At 48.6% G+C, this 14,926-nt stretch overlaps 1 long non-coding RNA gene across 1 annotated transcript; it reads left to right on the forward strand.

The window, feature by feature from the left end:
• The first annotated feature begins 4,314 nt into the window (after positions 1 to 4,314).
• LOC142907644 (uncharacterized) lies at positions 4,315 to 14,030 on the forward strand. Its single transcript, XR_012931168.1, has 2 exons — positions 4,315 to 4,358; positions 11,021 to 14,030. It is a non-coding gene; the product is annotated as an uncharacterized LOC142907644 (long non-coding RNA).
• Positions 14,031 to 14,926: the final 896 nt, after the last annotated feature.

Consider the following 14,926-nt stretch of genomic DNA (forward strand, 5'->3'; position numbering starts at 1 on the left):
CGCGTGTGTCCGACCCGGCATTAAGGACTTGTATAAACGGTGCCTGGTCCTGGGACACCAGCGTCTGAGCCGCTACGAGTGACATCCCCCGAATAAGCTTATTTGATGGACCCAACACAATACCGTCCCCCGACAGCGCGCGCATTGAGCGGTTTACGCAATCGAAGGGCCACCAAGATTTGTGCGCCGGGCAGAATTCGCACCGTTCAGCATGCAAGCGCTTGCACCGTGGCGTTAGCAGAACACAGGCTGGTCGGAGACCGGAGAAATGCCATACGCCGTCCCAACGGCAATTCCAAACAGCCCTGGTCTATACAGATCTTCAGAGGCATTTTGCCGAGAAAATCAGTCCCCAGTAAGCACGGAACAGCCAGGGCCGTAGAAACCAAAACATGGCCTGGCAATGTGACAATGGCAATGTGACAATGGCAATGCGTAACTCAACAGTTATCCGAACCGATTATCCCCGACGATCCGCCATTGGCAGCGAAATATAGAGCATCCAACGGCTCCAAAACCCGACACCTTGGGGGCAAGATATTGTAAATGAGGTCGGAAATAATGGTTGAAGACGCGCCGGTGTCAACTAGCATGCGAATTTCAACCCCCTCAATGAACCCAAGCACAGCCAACGACCGCACGGCCGCCGCAACCACTCGATGTTCCAACTCCGTACCACTGATCCGGTCGGTTAGCGGCCGCGCGTCGCGAACACGCGCCGACTCTCCCCGAAACCGCGCGTGACCACGACGCAAATCGGACCCCCTGATGGGTGAAATTAACCCCGGGACCGAGCGTGTGTGTGGGGTGCGCCGCGACTTGCCTTAGGAAGCAGGGAGTCGTAGGAAGGCTGGACGTCCCGGGGGCCGCCGTCGAGGAAACCGGCAGCCCGATTGGACGTGCTCCGGGTAGCCGGCAGTTGTAGCAGGCGACCCGTCCACTGCTGGACTGGGACGATGCAGACCTCGCTCGCCGCCTGCTGTCCCGCCACCGATCGCCGTCACCCCAAACGATCGCCGCTCCGCTGGTGCAGCGAGCACGCAGGAGCAAGGCTCCTCGTCAGCGTCGGCCCCGGGCTCCGCGGAAGACGCAGAAGCACGCCACCAACACCCTGTCATGTTGCAGGGTCTGCTGCGCCTGTATGCGCCTGGCGATCTTGAGTGAAAACACCTCACCGTCCTCGGCGGGGAGCACAGTATGGAGGTCTTTGGCGAGTCCCAACATCTTTTATCGAGGACCAAAGCACGATCCATTTTTGAGAAACGCGGTTTTTCGCCAGTGCGAAGAGGGCACTTCGGTAGGCGAGAGCCGACTCACCATCCATCTTTCTGTCTTACGGCGAACTTCTGGCGGGTGTTCAGCGAAGACTCGAAAAACAGCGGCCATCTGGTCAAACGCCTGCGGGAGGGGGGACCTCTTGGACGGCGGAATGGCGAGGAAAGCCGCTAAGGCGTTATCGTCTAGGGCGGCGGGCAGCGCTTTCGGCGCGTCTGCCTCCGACCATCCCGCCAAGTCGGCACTGGTGAGAAATCACCGCTTAAATCGTCACCAAGTCCGCCGCTGGCGGCAACAAATGATTTGATGAAGGGCAGTCGACGGCGGGAGCGACTGGACGTCAATCGACGAGGACGTCCCCGCTCTCAAGCTTGGCGGGCTCAGCGCTCCGCACCGGCAGCAAAAATTGCAGCGGCGATGGCGGTCCCGCCTTTTTGTGAAGTGGTGGCCGAGTCGCCCCGTCCGGACAACTCCGCCGCTCCCTCCTTCGCCGTCAAGGGCAGGGACCGCATCTCAATGACGAGGATCGAGGACGCCGCTTGAAGGAGGTCAGCGAGACGGCTGTGCGCGTCCCTGACGAGCGTCTCCAACGAAGGCGAGGCGCCGCGCGCCCCGACTGTGCACGACACACCATAAACTACTCTACACTATACTAGTAACTAAATAGCGTTTCGTTTACGTGACAAATCCTTTGCTAATTGGCTGTGGCGGGTGGTGGAGGGTTTCGACGCATTTATACTTACGCGATCTAACCCAAAAACCTTGATGATGAAGAATACAAATGGTTGGGTGTTGTGTTCAAGGCAAAGTATTTTTATTTGTGTATGTATGTTCAACTTAGTGTTTTTGTGTGTATGTATGTTGAACTCAGTGTGTGTGTGTATGTTGAACTCAGTGTGTGTGTGTATGTTGAACTCAGTGTGTTTGTGTGTATGTTGAACTCAGTATGTGTGTATGTTGAACCCAGTATGTGTGTGTATGTTGAACTCTGTATGTGTGTGTATGTTGAACTCAGTATGTGTATGTTGAACTCAGTATGTGTGTATGTTGAACTCAGTATGTGTGTGTGTGTATGTTGAACTCTGTATGTTTGTGTGTATGTTGAACTCAGTATGTGTGTGTGTATGTTGAACTCAGTATGTGTGTGTATGTTGAACTCAGTATGTATGTGTGTATGTTGAACTCAGTATGTGTGTATGTATGTTGAACTCAGTATGTGTGTGTATGTTGAACTCAGTATGTTTGTATGTATGTTGAACTCAGTATGTGTGTGTGTATGTTGAACTCAGTATGTCTGTGTGTATGTTGAACTCAGTATGTGTGTATGTTGAACTCAGTATGTCTGTGTGTATGTTGAACTCAGTATGTGTGTGTGTATGTTGAACTCAGTATGTATGTATGTATGTTGAACTCAGTATGTGTGTGTGTATGTTGAACTCAGTATGTGTGTGTATGTTGAACTCAGTATGTGTGTGTGTGTTGAACTCAGTATGTGTGTGTATGTTGAACTCAGTATGTGTGTGTATGTTGAACTCAGTATGTGTGTATGTATGTTGAACTCAGTATGTGTGTATGTTGAACTCAGTATGTGTGTATGTTGAACTCAGTATGTGTGTGTGTATGTTGAACTCAGTATGTGTGTGTGTTGAACTCAGTATGTGTGTGTGTATGTTGAACTCAGTATGTGTGTGTATGTTGAACTCAGTATGTCTGTGTGTATGTTGAACTCAGTATGTGTGTGTGTGTATGTTGAACTCAGTATGTGTGTGTGTATGTTGAACTCAGTATGTGTGTGTATGTTGAACTCAGTATGTGTGTGTGTATGTTGAACTCAGTATGTGTGTGTGTATGTTGAACTCAGTATGTGTATGTGTGTATGTTGAACTCAGTATGTGTGTGTGTATGTTGAGCTCAGTATGTGTGTGTGTATGTTGAACTCAGTATGTGTGTGTGTATGTTGAACTCAGTGTGTGTGTGTATGTTGAACTCAGTATGTTTGTGTGTATGTTGAACTCAGTATGTTTGTGTGTATGTTGAAGTCTGTATGTTTGTGTGTATGTTGAACTCAGTATGTGTGTGTATGTTGAACTCAGTATGTGTGTGTGTATGTTGAACTCAGTATGTCTGTGTGTATGTTGAACTCAGTATGTCTGTGTGTATGTTGAACTCAGTATGTGTGTGTATGTTGAACTCAGTATGTGTGTATGTTGAACTCAGTATGTGTGTGTGTATGTTGAACTCAGTATGTGTGTGTGTATGTTGAACTCAGTATGTGTGTATGTTGAACTCAGTATGTGTGTATGTTGAACCCAGTATGTGTGTATGTTGAACCCAGTATGTTTGTATGTATGTTGAACTCAGTATGTGTGTGTGTATGTTGAACTCAGTATGTGTATATATGTTGAACTCAGTATGTGTGTGTGTATGTTGAACTCAGTATGTGTGTGTGTATGTTGAACTCAGTATGTGTGTGTGTATGTTGAACTCAGTGTGTGTGTGTATGTTGAACTCAGTATGTTTGTGTGTATGTTAAACTCAGTATGTGTGTGTGTATGTTGAAGTCTGTATGTTTGTGTGTATGTTGAACTCAGTATGTGTGTGTATGTTGAACTCAGTATGTGTGTGTGTATGTTGAACTCAGTATGTCTGTGTGTATGTTGAACTCAGTATGTCTGTGTGTATGTTGAACTCAGTATGTGTGTGTGTATGTTGAACTCAGTATGTGTGTGTGTATGTTGAACTCAGTGTGTGTGTGTGTATGTTGAACTCAGTATGTGTGTGTGTATGTTGAACTCAGTTTGTGTGTGTATGTTGAACTCAGTATGTGTGTGTGTATGTTGAACTCAGTATGTGTGTGTATGTTGAACTCAGTATGTGTGTGTATGTTGAACTCAGTATGTGTGTGTATGTTGAACTCAGTATGTGTGTGTATGTTGAACTCAGTATGTGTGTATGTTGAACTCAGTTTGCAAGGCACACAAGTGACGTTATGCTATAACAGACATACGCGTGACGTCACGCTCTACTAGACACAGCTGACGTCACGCACTGATGTAGACACGCGCCGACGTCTCTGCGCTCAGGTTCGTCGGGGTGGACGGGGCCCTGCGCGCGACGGCGCGAGCCGCGAGACGCGCGCGCAGACAGAGACAGACAGACACAGAGACAGACAGACAGGGGAGACAGCGACAGACACAAAGACAGACAGACAGGGGGAGACAGAGACAGACAGACAGGGGGAGACAGAGACACAGACACAGACAGACAGGGGGAGACAGAGACAGACAGACAGGGGGAGACAGAGACAGACAGGGGGAGACAGACAGACAGGGGGAGACAGACACACAGGGGGACAGACAGACACAGACAGACAGGGGGAGACAGACAGACACAGAGACAGACAGGGGGAGACAGAGACAGACAGAGACAGACAGACAGGGGGAGACAGACAGACACAGACAGACACAGACAGACAGGGGGAGACAGACAGAGACAGACAGACACAGAGACAGACAGACAGGGGAGACAGCGACAGACACAAAGACAGACAGACAGACAGACAGGGGGAGACAGAGACAGACAGACAGGGGGAGACAGACAGACAGGGGGACAGACAGACACAGACAGACAGGGGGAGACAGACAGACAGAGACAGACAGACACAGAGACAGACAGGGGGAGACAGAGACAGACAGACAGGGGGAGACAGACAGACAGGGGGAGACAGACACACAGGGGGACAGACAGACACAGACAGACAGGGGGAGACAGACAGAGACAGACAGACACAGAGACAGACAGGGGGAGACAGAGAGAGACAGACAGACAGGGGGAGACAGACAGACACAGACAGACACAGACAGACAGGGGGAGACAGACAGACAGAGACAGACAGACACAGAGACAGACAGGGGGAGACAGAGACACAGACACAGACAGGGGGAGACAGAGACAGACAGACAGGGGGAGACAGACAGACAGGGGGACAGACAGACACAGACAGACAGGGGGAGACAGACAGAGACAGATAGACACAGAGACAGACAGGGGGAGACAGAGACAGACAGACAGGGGGAGACAGACAGACAGACACAGACAGACAGGGGGAGACAGACAGAGACAGACAGACACAGAGACAGACAGGGGGAGACAGAGACAGACAGAGACAGACAGACAGGGGGAGACAGACAGACAGACACAGACAGACACAGACAGACAGGGGGAGACAGACAGACAGAGACAGACAGACACAGAGACAGACAGGGGGAGACAGAGACACAGACACAGAGACAGACAGGGGGAGACAGAGACAGACAGACAGGGGGAGACAGACAGAGACAGACAGACACAGAGACAGACAGGGGGAGACAGAGACAGACAGAGACAGACAGACAGGGGGAGACAGACAGACAGACACAGACAGACACAGACAGACAGGGGGAGACAGACAGACAGAGACAGACAGACACAGAGACAGACAGGGGGAGACAGAGACACAGACACAGAGACAGACAGGGGGAGACAGAGACAGACAGACAGGGGGAGACAGACAGAGACAGATAGACACAGAGACAGACAGGGGGAGACAGAGACAGACAGACAGGGGGAGACAGACAGACAGACACAGACAGACAGGGGGAGACAGACAGAGACAGACAGACACAGAGACAGACAGGGGGAGACAGAGACAGACAGAGACAGACAGACACAGAGACAGACAGGGGGAGACAGAGACAGACAGACACAGAGACAGACAGACAGACAGGGGAGACAGACAGAGACAGACAGGGGGAGACAGACAGACAGACAGGGGGAGACAGACAGAGACAGACAGGCAGACAGACAGAGACACATACAGAGACAGACAGAGCCAGACAGACAGAGGCAGAGAGACAGACACATAAAGAGACAGACAGAGCCAGACAGACAAAGATACAGACAGAGACAGATAGAGACACACGCAGACAGACAGAGACACATACAGAGACAGACAGAGGCAGACAGAGGCAGAGAGACGGACACATAAAGAGACAGACAGAGCCAGACAGACAAAGACACATGCAGAGACACAGAGGCAGACAAAGACACACAGACAGACAGAGACACAGAGGCAGACAGACAAAGACACATGCAGAGACACACAGAGGCAGACAGACAGAGACACACAGAGGCAGACAGACAGAGACACATACAGAGACAGACAGAGACACAGAGACAGACAGACAGAGACACAGAGGCAGACAGACAAAGACACATGCAGAGACAGACAGAGCCAGACAGACAGAGGCAGACAGAGGCAGACAGACGGACACATAAAGAGACAGACAGCCAGAGACACAGGCAGACAGACAAAGACACATGCAGAGACACACAGGCAGACAGACACACATACAGAGACACACAGAGGTAGACAGACAAAGACACATGCAGAGACACAGAGGCAGACAGACAGAGACACACAGAGACACATAAAGAGCCAGACAGACAGAGACACACAGAGACAGACAGACAGAGACAGACAGAGCCAGACAGACAGAGACACACAGAGACAGACAGACAGAGACAGACAGAGGCAGACAGATAGAGACACACAGAGACAGACAGACAGAGACACACAGAGGCAGACAGATACACATACAGAGACAGACAGAGACACACAGAGACACACAGAGGCAGACAGACAGAGACACATACAGAGACAGACAGACAGAGACACACAGAGGCAGACAGACAGAGACACATACAGAGACACACAGAGACAGACAGAGACACATACAGAGACAGACAGAGTTAGACAGACAGAGACACACAGAGACAGACAGACAGAGACACAGAGACACACAGAGACACACAGAGACAGACAGACAAATGTGGGGGTGACGGATGCCACCTCCTTCCCCCCCATCTCTCTCATCCCTGACTCTGACGTTGCTCTTGGTGGTAACGCCATCCCATCATCATCACCACCATCACCACCACCATCACCACCACCATCATCACCACCACCATCATCACCACCATCATCACCACCACCATCATCACCATCACCACCACCATCATCCTCACCACCACCATCATCACCACCACCATAATCACCATCTCCATCACCACCACCATCATCACCACCACCATCATCACCACCACCACCATCACCACCACCATCATCACCATCACCACCACCATCATCACCACCATCATCACCACCACCACCATCATCACCATCACCACCATCATCACCACCACCATAATCACCATCACCATCATCACCACCACCATCACCACCACCATCATCACCATCACCACCACCATCATCACCACCATCACCATCACCACCATCATCACCACCACCATCATCACCACCATCATCACCACCATCACCACCACCATCACCACCATCACCCGCCTACTTCTCGCTGTCTCTTCCCACCAGGGGGCCATCCATTTAGTAGGTAACGCAAAAATCTGTCAAAACTTGACGCTTCTCCCCCTCCCTGTAGGCACGTGGACTTTATCCCCCCCACCACCTGCGTACATTCACCTGAAGCACCCCCCCTCCCCGAATCCTATAGAACGGCCGACATTTAATCCACGCGGAAACGATCAAGGATTAATCATATTCTCGGTTCTTTCGGTAAAGTCACGTAGAAGGGGAAATAATAAAATCACGAAAAATAAAACAATACAATTATCACAATTCTACGTGGCGGCTTTACCGAAAGAACCAAAAATATGAATCCCTGCAGTCGCTGCAAGCTTCAAATCGAAATTTAAGGATTAATCATATTAACGTATTATTTGGGTCCTTCGGTAAAACCACGTGGACACAGAAAAAAAATAACAAAAACCATCGACGTTTCGGTCGCAACGCAAGCGGCGGTCGTCGTGCTTTCAGCGAACAGATAGTCCCCCGCCGGACTATCTAACTCATTTGAAAGCCAATGTAGAAAATAATAACAGTAGACCCCCACCATACGCAAGCTACGTAGCAACCATCAGTCATCAATCGGCGTCAGCTGATGATGATCCACTGCTGGACGATGATCACGGGGGAGGGCGGTCGGTGGGTCTCATCGCGCTATCGTGTCGGTCACGCGGTGGAAAGAAGCCATCCATTTAGTTCGCTTGCGTATGGGGGGGGGGGGGTCTACTGACAATGTACATACGCATAGGAAACGGTGGGGGGGGGGGGTGAGTGAAGCCTCAATAATAATTTGTCTACATTTTTCTTTCAAATGAGTCAGATAGTCCGGCGGTGGACTATCTGTTTTGCTTAAACACGCACTCCAACGCTGTCCTACCAGACAGTCTCGTCCCTTCACCTGATGAAGGCCGCTTGTGTTGTGGCCGAAACGTCGTGAGAATATTATTGTGTTATTTTATCAATTTATTATTTTATTCTCATTCTACGTGACTTTACCGAAAGAACCAAAGAAGATGAATCATTGCAGTCACGAAAGCTTTAAATCGAAATTTGACGTTAATATGAATTAATCCTTGATCGTTTCTGCGTGGATTAAATATCGGCCAGTTCTATAGGATTCGGGGGGGTGTGCGTCAAGTGTACGTACGCAGGTGGGGGCGGGGGGGTGGGGGGGAGTGTACAAAGTAAAAATATTTTTTGCGTACGTGCTAAATGGATGGCCCCGAAGGGTTCGTTTGACCATACCTCGGAAATCTGGACCGCAGGTGGAGGAATCCGACGAGCTGTGAAGCTCTTTGTCGCAGACTGTCCGGCAGGGGGCGTATGAGCCGATTCAGAACGACCTGCAACAACTTTATCCCCCCTTCTTGTCGCGTGGCTGATGTAGATTTTCCGAGCAACGACTATTTAGAAGTCCGCATTCGGGTGGTCGACTCGACGGATGACCGCGTCGTCCGGGGCGGTTAGCAGAGTAGTATCATCAGTTTAATACGGGAGGATTTCTCCTAAACTCTGGCTATCAACTTGATGATGCTGGTTGTAATTACCGTCGAAAAATCACGGTGCTCGGATTGTAAATGTGTGTAGTGGGTTTACTCTCCAACACAACCGGTGAGAGCTGAACTAGTATACTACACTATACACTACACTATGCACTACACTATAATTGTAAATGTGTGTAGTGGATTTACTCTCCGACACAACCGGTGAGTGCTGAACTAGTATACTAAACTATACACTACACTATGCACTACACTATAATTGTAAATGTGTGTAGTGGGTTTACTCTCCGACACAACCGGTGATTGCTGAACTAGTATACTACACTATGCACTACACTATGCACTACACTATAATTGTAAATGTGTGTAGTGGGTTTACTCTCTAACACAACCGGTGAGAGCTGAACTAGTATACTACACTATACACTACACTATGCACTGCACTATAATTGTAAATGTGTGTAGTGGGTTTACTCTCCGACACAACCGGTGAGTGCTGAACTAGTATACTACACTATACACTACACTGTTATTGTAAATGTGTACAGTGGGTTTACTCTCCAACACAACCGGTGAGAGCTGAACTAGTATACTACACTATACACTACACTATGCACTGCACTATAATTGTAAATGTGTGTAGTGGGTTTACTCTCCGACACAACCGGTGAGTGCTGAACTAGTATACTACACTATACACTACACTGTTATTGTAAATGTGTACAGTGGGTTTACTCTCCAACACAACCGGTGAGAGCTGAACTAGTATACTACACTATACACTACACTATGCACTACACTATAATTGTAAATGTGTGTAGTGGGTTTACTCTCCAATGCACAACTGGTTAGTGCTGAACTAGTATACTACACTATACACTACACTATGCACTACACTGTTATTGTAAATGTGTGTAGTGGGTTTACTCTCCAATGCACAACTGGTTAGTGCTGAACTAGTATACTACACTAAACACTCCACTATAATTATAAATGTGTGTAGTGGGTTTACTCTCCAACACAACCGGTGAGAGCTGAACTAGTATACTACACTATACACTACACTATGCACTACACTATAATTGTAAATGTGTGTAGTGGGTTTACTCTCCAACACAACAGGTGAGTGCTGAACTAGTATACTACACTGTCCACTACACTATGCACTACACTATAATTGTAAATGTGTGTAGTGGGTTTACTCTCCAACACAACAGGTGAGTGCTGAACTAGTATACTACACTATACACTACACTATACACTACTCTGTTATTGTAAATGTGTGTAGTGGGTTTACTCTCCGACACAACCGGTGAGAGCTGAACTAGTATACTACACTATACACTACACTATAATTGTAAATGTGTGTAGTGGGTTTACTCTCCGACACAACAGGTGAGTGCTGAACTAGTATACTACACTATGCACTACACTATAATTGTAAATGTGTGTAGTGGGTTTACTCTCCAACACAACCGGTGAGAGCTGAACTAGTATACTACACTATACACTACACTATAATTGTAAATGTGTGTAGTGGGTTTACTCTCCAACGCACAACTGGTTAGTGCTGAACTCGTTAACTAATTGGCCACGTTTCGTTTACGTGACAAACCCCTTACTGTATCGGGTGGTAACGGGTTTAACAACGCATTTATATTTACGCTTTCTAACCCCAAAAAAAGCTTCTCACGAATCATCGCTGTGATGTCTCCTTCATATTGCTCCTTCGTTACACGCTGTACAGCCTCTGTTCTGGATGACCACAGTCGCCACGCCGCTACTGGAGAGTTTTTAATTTCTCCATTTGTGCCATCATCAGGTATGATCATCCGCATCTACTGCTGCTGCCACCATGGTTTGTGCAGTGGGATGATGCGGTTTAGGGGGTGGACCATGAGCAGCTTCGTGGAAGATCAAAACCCAAGGGGGAATCTCCTGCGTTGGATCTTCTCAACCAAAAAGCAATATTTTAGCTCCTCGGATACCCAAAACAGCTGCTTGTCCCGTGAGGCATTTAAACTGGAATTTAACCACCATGTACCCACTCATCCTGTTAGCCACATTCATTTCCCTAACAATAAAAACTTTTGGGCTTCCAATTAAATTACGCGGACAATTTAAAGTATTGCTGCTTTCAGATGCGCTGCATCCGCAGCCATCTGGAATGCTCTTCTGATATTACATAGTCACTGGAGCTATGCACTGTTACATTAATAATCTAGATTGACAAACGTATTTCTTTAGAACTGCTTGTTGTTGTGTTTATTTTGTCGTCCTTCCCCCCGCATCTCCGGTAAGCGCAGTTGGCTACGTGCGCTGTGAAATAAGTTCAAATTGCACACGTAGGTCAGTTGACAAAATATGTGTGACTATTTCATGCATATTAGGTACCGTAATTATAAAAAAATAACCTCTATGCTAGCCATTGCACAGGCTAATATTCATTGTTTAAACCTTTCCACAATACAGATTTATTTTGGTTTAGATCGCGTAAATATAAATGTTAAACCCACCACCACTTGACAGCCGATCGGTAAGGTTTGCCACGTTAGCAAAACGTGGCCAATTAGTCACTAGTTCAGCACACCATAATAAAACCGCTATTGTAGATAATATTGGTCGCGAAGGCCAACGTGTTCAACTCTGGCTGTCGCCTGATGAGGTTGGTCGTAATCACTGGCGAAATTTCGCACTCGAATTGTAAATGTCGTGGGTTTACTCTCCAACACACACCGGTGTTCTGAACAAGGAGAAATCGGCATGTTTTGTTTACGTGACAAACCTGATTGGCTGTATTGAGTGGCGGTGGGTTTAATGACACATATATATTCACGCAATCTAACCCCCCCCCCCACAACAAAAAAAATATCTTATAGTGCAACTGATTCAACCTTTCGCGCACAGACCACTGACGAAAGGGGCTGTTGTGCTGTAAGGACGGGGCCGTCACCGCCACCGCCACGTTCGTAACCGCTCGTCATCGTCAGGTTCACAACCGCTCGTCGGCACGCAGGAGAAGATGACCGCAGCCGACGAGGACGAAGCCTTTCGTTGGTGGCGGGCGACCGGTGGACGATGGCGCAGTCCGGTCCGGAGACGGCTACCGCGGGCCGGCCGGCCGGATCCGGCGCCGGTGCTGCTGCGGTGCGACCGGTGCCCGTACTCTGCGCCGGACGCCGGCTTCCTGGAGGTCCAACCTGCGGGCCCACACTCGCTGGAGCGAGTGGACGCACGCGGGCTGAGAGGCCGCGCGGCAAGGCCTTCTCCTGGCTCGGGGCGCTGCAGCGCCACCGGCGGATACACTGGCGGGAGGATGGGAAAGGAAGGACCGGGCCGGCTGGGTAGGCCGCGGGGACCGGTGATCACCGTGCTGGTGCCGCTTTTCCTCCTGTTCCTCCATCGGAGGAGGAGGAGGAGAATGGAGGAAGAGGAGGAGGAGGATGAGCGACGTGGGGATGAAACCGCTCCAATCCCTACGGCTGAGTCACAGCTATTAGACAACTCCTTCCTTGAGCGGACTCGTCCTGAAATCGTTCCGATGCAGCGTCGCGACTCATTTTGAATGCGCCGCGTCTCGTTTGCAAGGATTGGTTAAATGAGTTTGTTTCTTGTTTGCCGTTTCGCTCGTGTTGCCTGCCCTCTTCTGTACTTCGGCAGTGCAGTTTTGTTAAGTTCTTGTGTGTTTTGTTGTTACGTTTGCCTTTGCCGTTGGACTACCCATGGTCACGCCAAGAGTGGAAATCTGCGATTTGCACATCATTTGCACATAACCGATGTTCGCACGCACGGTTTCGATGCTTATTACGCGAGTGTAGGAATATATTTTTTTTAATCCTGCAATTGCATTTTCGTGACCACAGTTGAGTTGTAAATACAAAGATTGAATAGGGGACTGTTATAACCGTGCCACAGGTGATGGTTAGGTTGGTTGTGGTAGTGTAACGGTTCGTGTGGCAGTTAGCGCGCTGTGCTACAAACCCGGCGACCCGGGTTCGATCCTCGCTCGCGACCAACACCCGTGGAGAATATTTTAACCCGCCCTGCAACCTCCCCTAGGTCGACTCAGCCTCAAATGAGTACCTGGTGCGGTGTTTAGTGAACACCGCCACTGGGGAGACGGAGGCCAACGGGCGTGGCGCTGGTCACCTGCCTCTTCATGTGCCATATCGGCCTTCATACGTTCAACTCGCTAACAGCCCTTGCCCGATGAGTTTGTTAAGGCTATACAGGGGGTTCTTTGTAATAATGTTTATGGATGGGGCTATTGTTAGAGTCCTAGTAGGCCGGTTTGGTTAGCGTTATAAGTCGGGTTTGGGTTTTCGTTAACTGGGTTGTGTTGCATCTTACTCCTGATCTCTAATCACTTCGGTTGTGTTTGCTGCTTGTCACATGCTCACTTGCAGGCTGGTGCTGCATTTACAGGGACAGCTGCCATCGTGTAAGTATGTGTGTTGACCTTTCGCACTGTACGTAGCCAACCGTGCTAATCGGAGGTGATTTAAAAGTGCATAGTTCCCAGTGGCTTCTTAATATCGGAAGGAAGTGTGTTGCAGGTGAGTCTCCTCTAGGCTACATCGCTGCAGGACATTGGAATGGTTGAGATAAGCCGTGACATAAGACGCTTCGAGTTGCCAAGACGTCTTTAAGCGCCAAATACGATATCCGTATCTCTGCAACCTTAATGTATGAAACGCTTGAATAAAAACACGCACACAGCTTTTGAATGGCATGGGCTCTGCTGCTGTGTTTCAATAGATGCACAGCAAACATTACACATAAAATGCAGGCAGGTTTATTGTATCGGCAAAATAAAATCACAAGTCCATTGACCCGTGTGCCTCCTTGGACCGATGTTTTTGCAGTAGCCGTGGTTCTTTTAGCAGGGAGACCCAGGAACTAGTTTTTGACTCCTGTATTTAATCCGGTGAGGTCCGCTACCGAGCTACGTGGCTCTTTTTCAGAAGTGGCATATCACAAATAATAGCAGCCCAACGAAGTGGCGTATCATCACGTGGAAATGTATAGCGGCCATAAGACTCGAAACGCATGACGTTGATTCTAAATGTGGAGGCGAAAAAACAAGGGGACCCAGATAAATTTCCACGCGACCACGGGGAGAGAGAGAGAGACACGCAAACTCCAAATATAGAGCAGCCGTCAGGGTTTGGATTGAACCCACGACCTCTGGTATAACAGGCGAGGGAGTTAACATCTGGGTGTTTTAACATCTTAACACAACTGTTTTACTGCCAGAAAGGGGAAAAAAACTATTATCGGTGTTCAGATGTTAAAACACCAAACTGACACCTTTTGCAAGGAATTGTCTCCATTAACCACATATACTTGTGGTGAACATGCAAATTTAATTTAAAAAAAACTTGCTCTGATAGTATATGCATTGTCTTTAAAACTGATTGGTCCACACCAGAGACAGCTTTCTTTAGAGCCTCGCCGTAGACAGTGCTAGCCCAGAGGACGCTGAAAGGCGAACAACACAAATACATTGCACTATGAGGATATTGAGAGCTCTGGGTGAGCAGCTACATCATGGGACCTCTCTTGACAGTATCAAAATATAAGAATAGGTTTTACCCTTTCTGGCAATAAAACAGCTGTGTTAAGATGTTAAAACACCAAGCTGAAACATTTTACAAGGACTCATCTCTGCATTAACCACAAATACTTGTTGTGAACATGCAAGGGAGGTCACGTGATTCACAATAAA

The sequence above is a fragment of the Petromyzon marinus genome, chromosome 80, assembly GCF_048934315.1.
Source record: "Petromyzon marinus isolate PM22_M1 ecotype Great Lakes invasive population chromosome 80, UKy_Petmar_22M1.pri1.0, whole genome shotgun sequence".
NCBI classification, from domain to species: domain Eukaryota; kingdom Metazoa; phylum Chordata; class Hyperoartia; order Petromyzontiformes; family Petromyzontidae; genus Petromyzon; species Petromyzon marinus.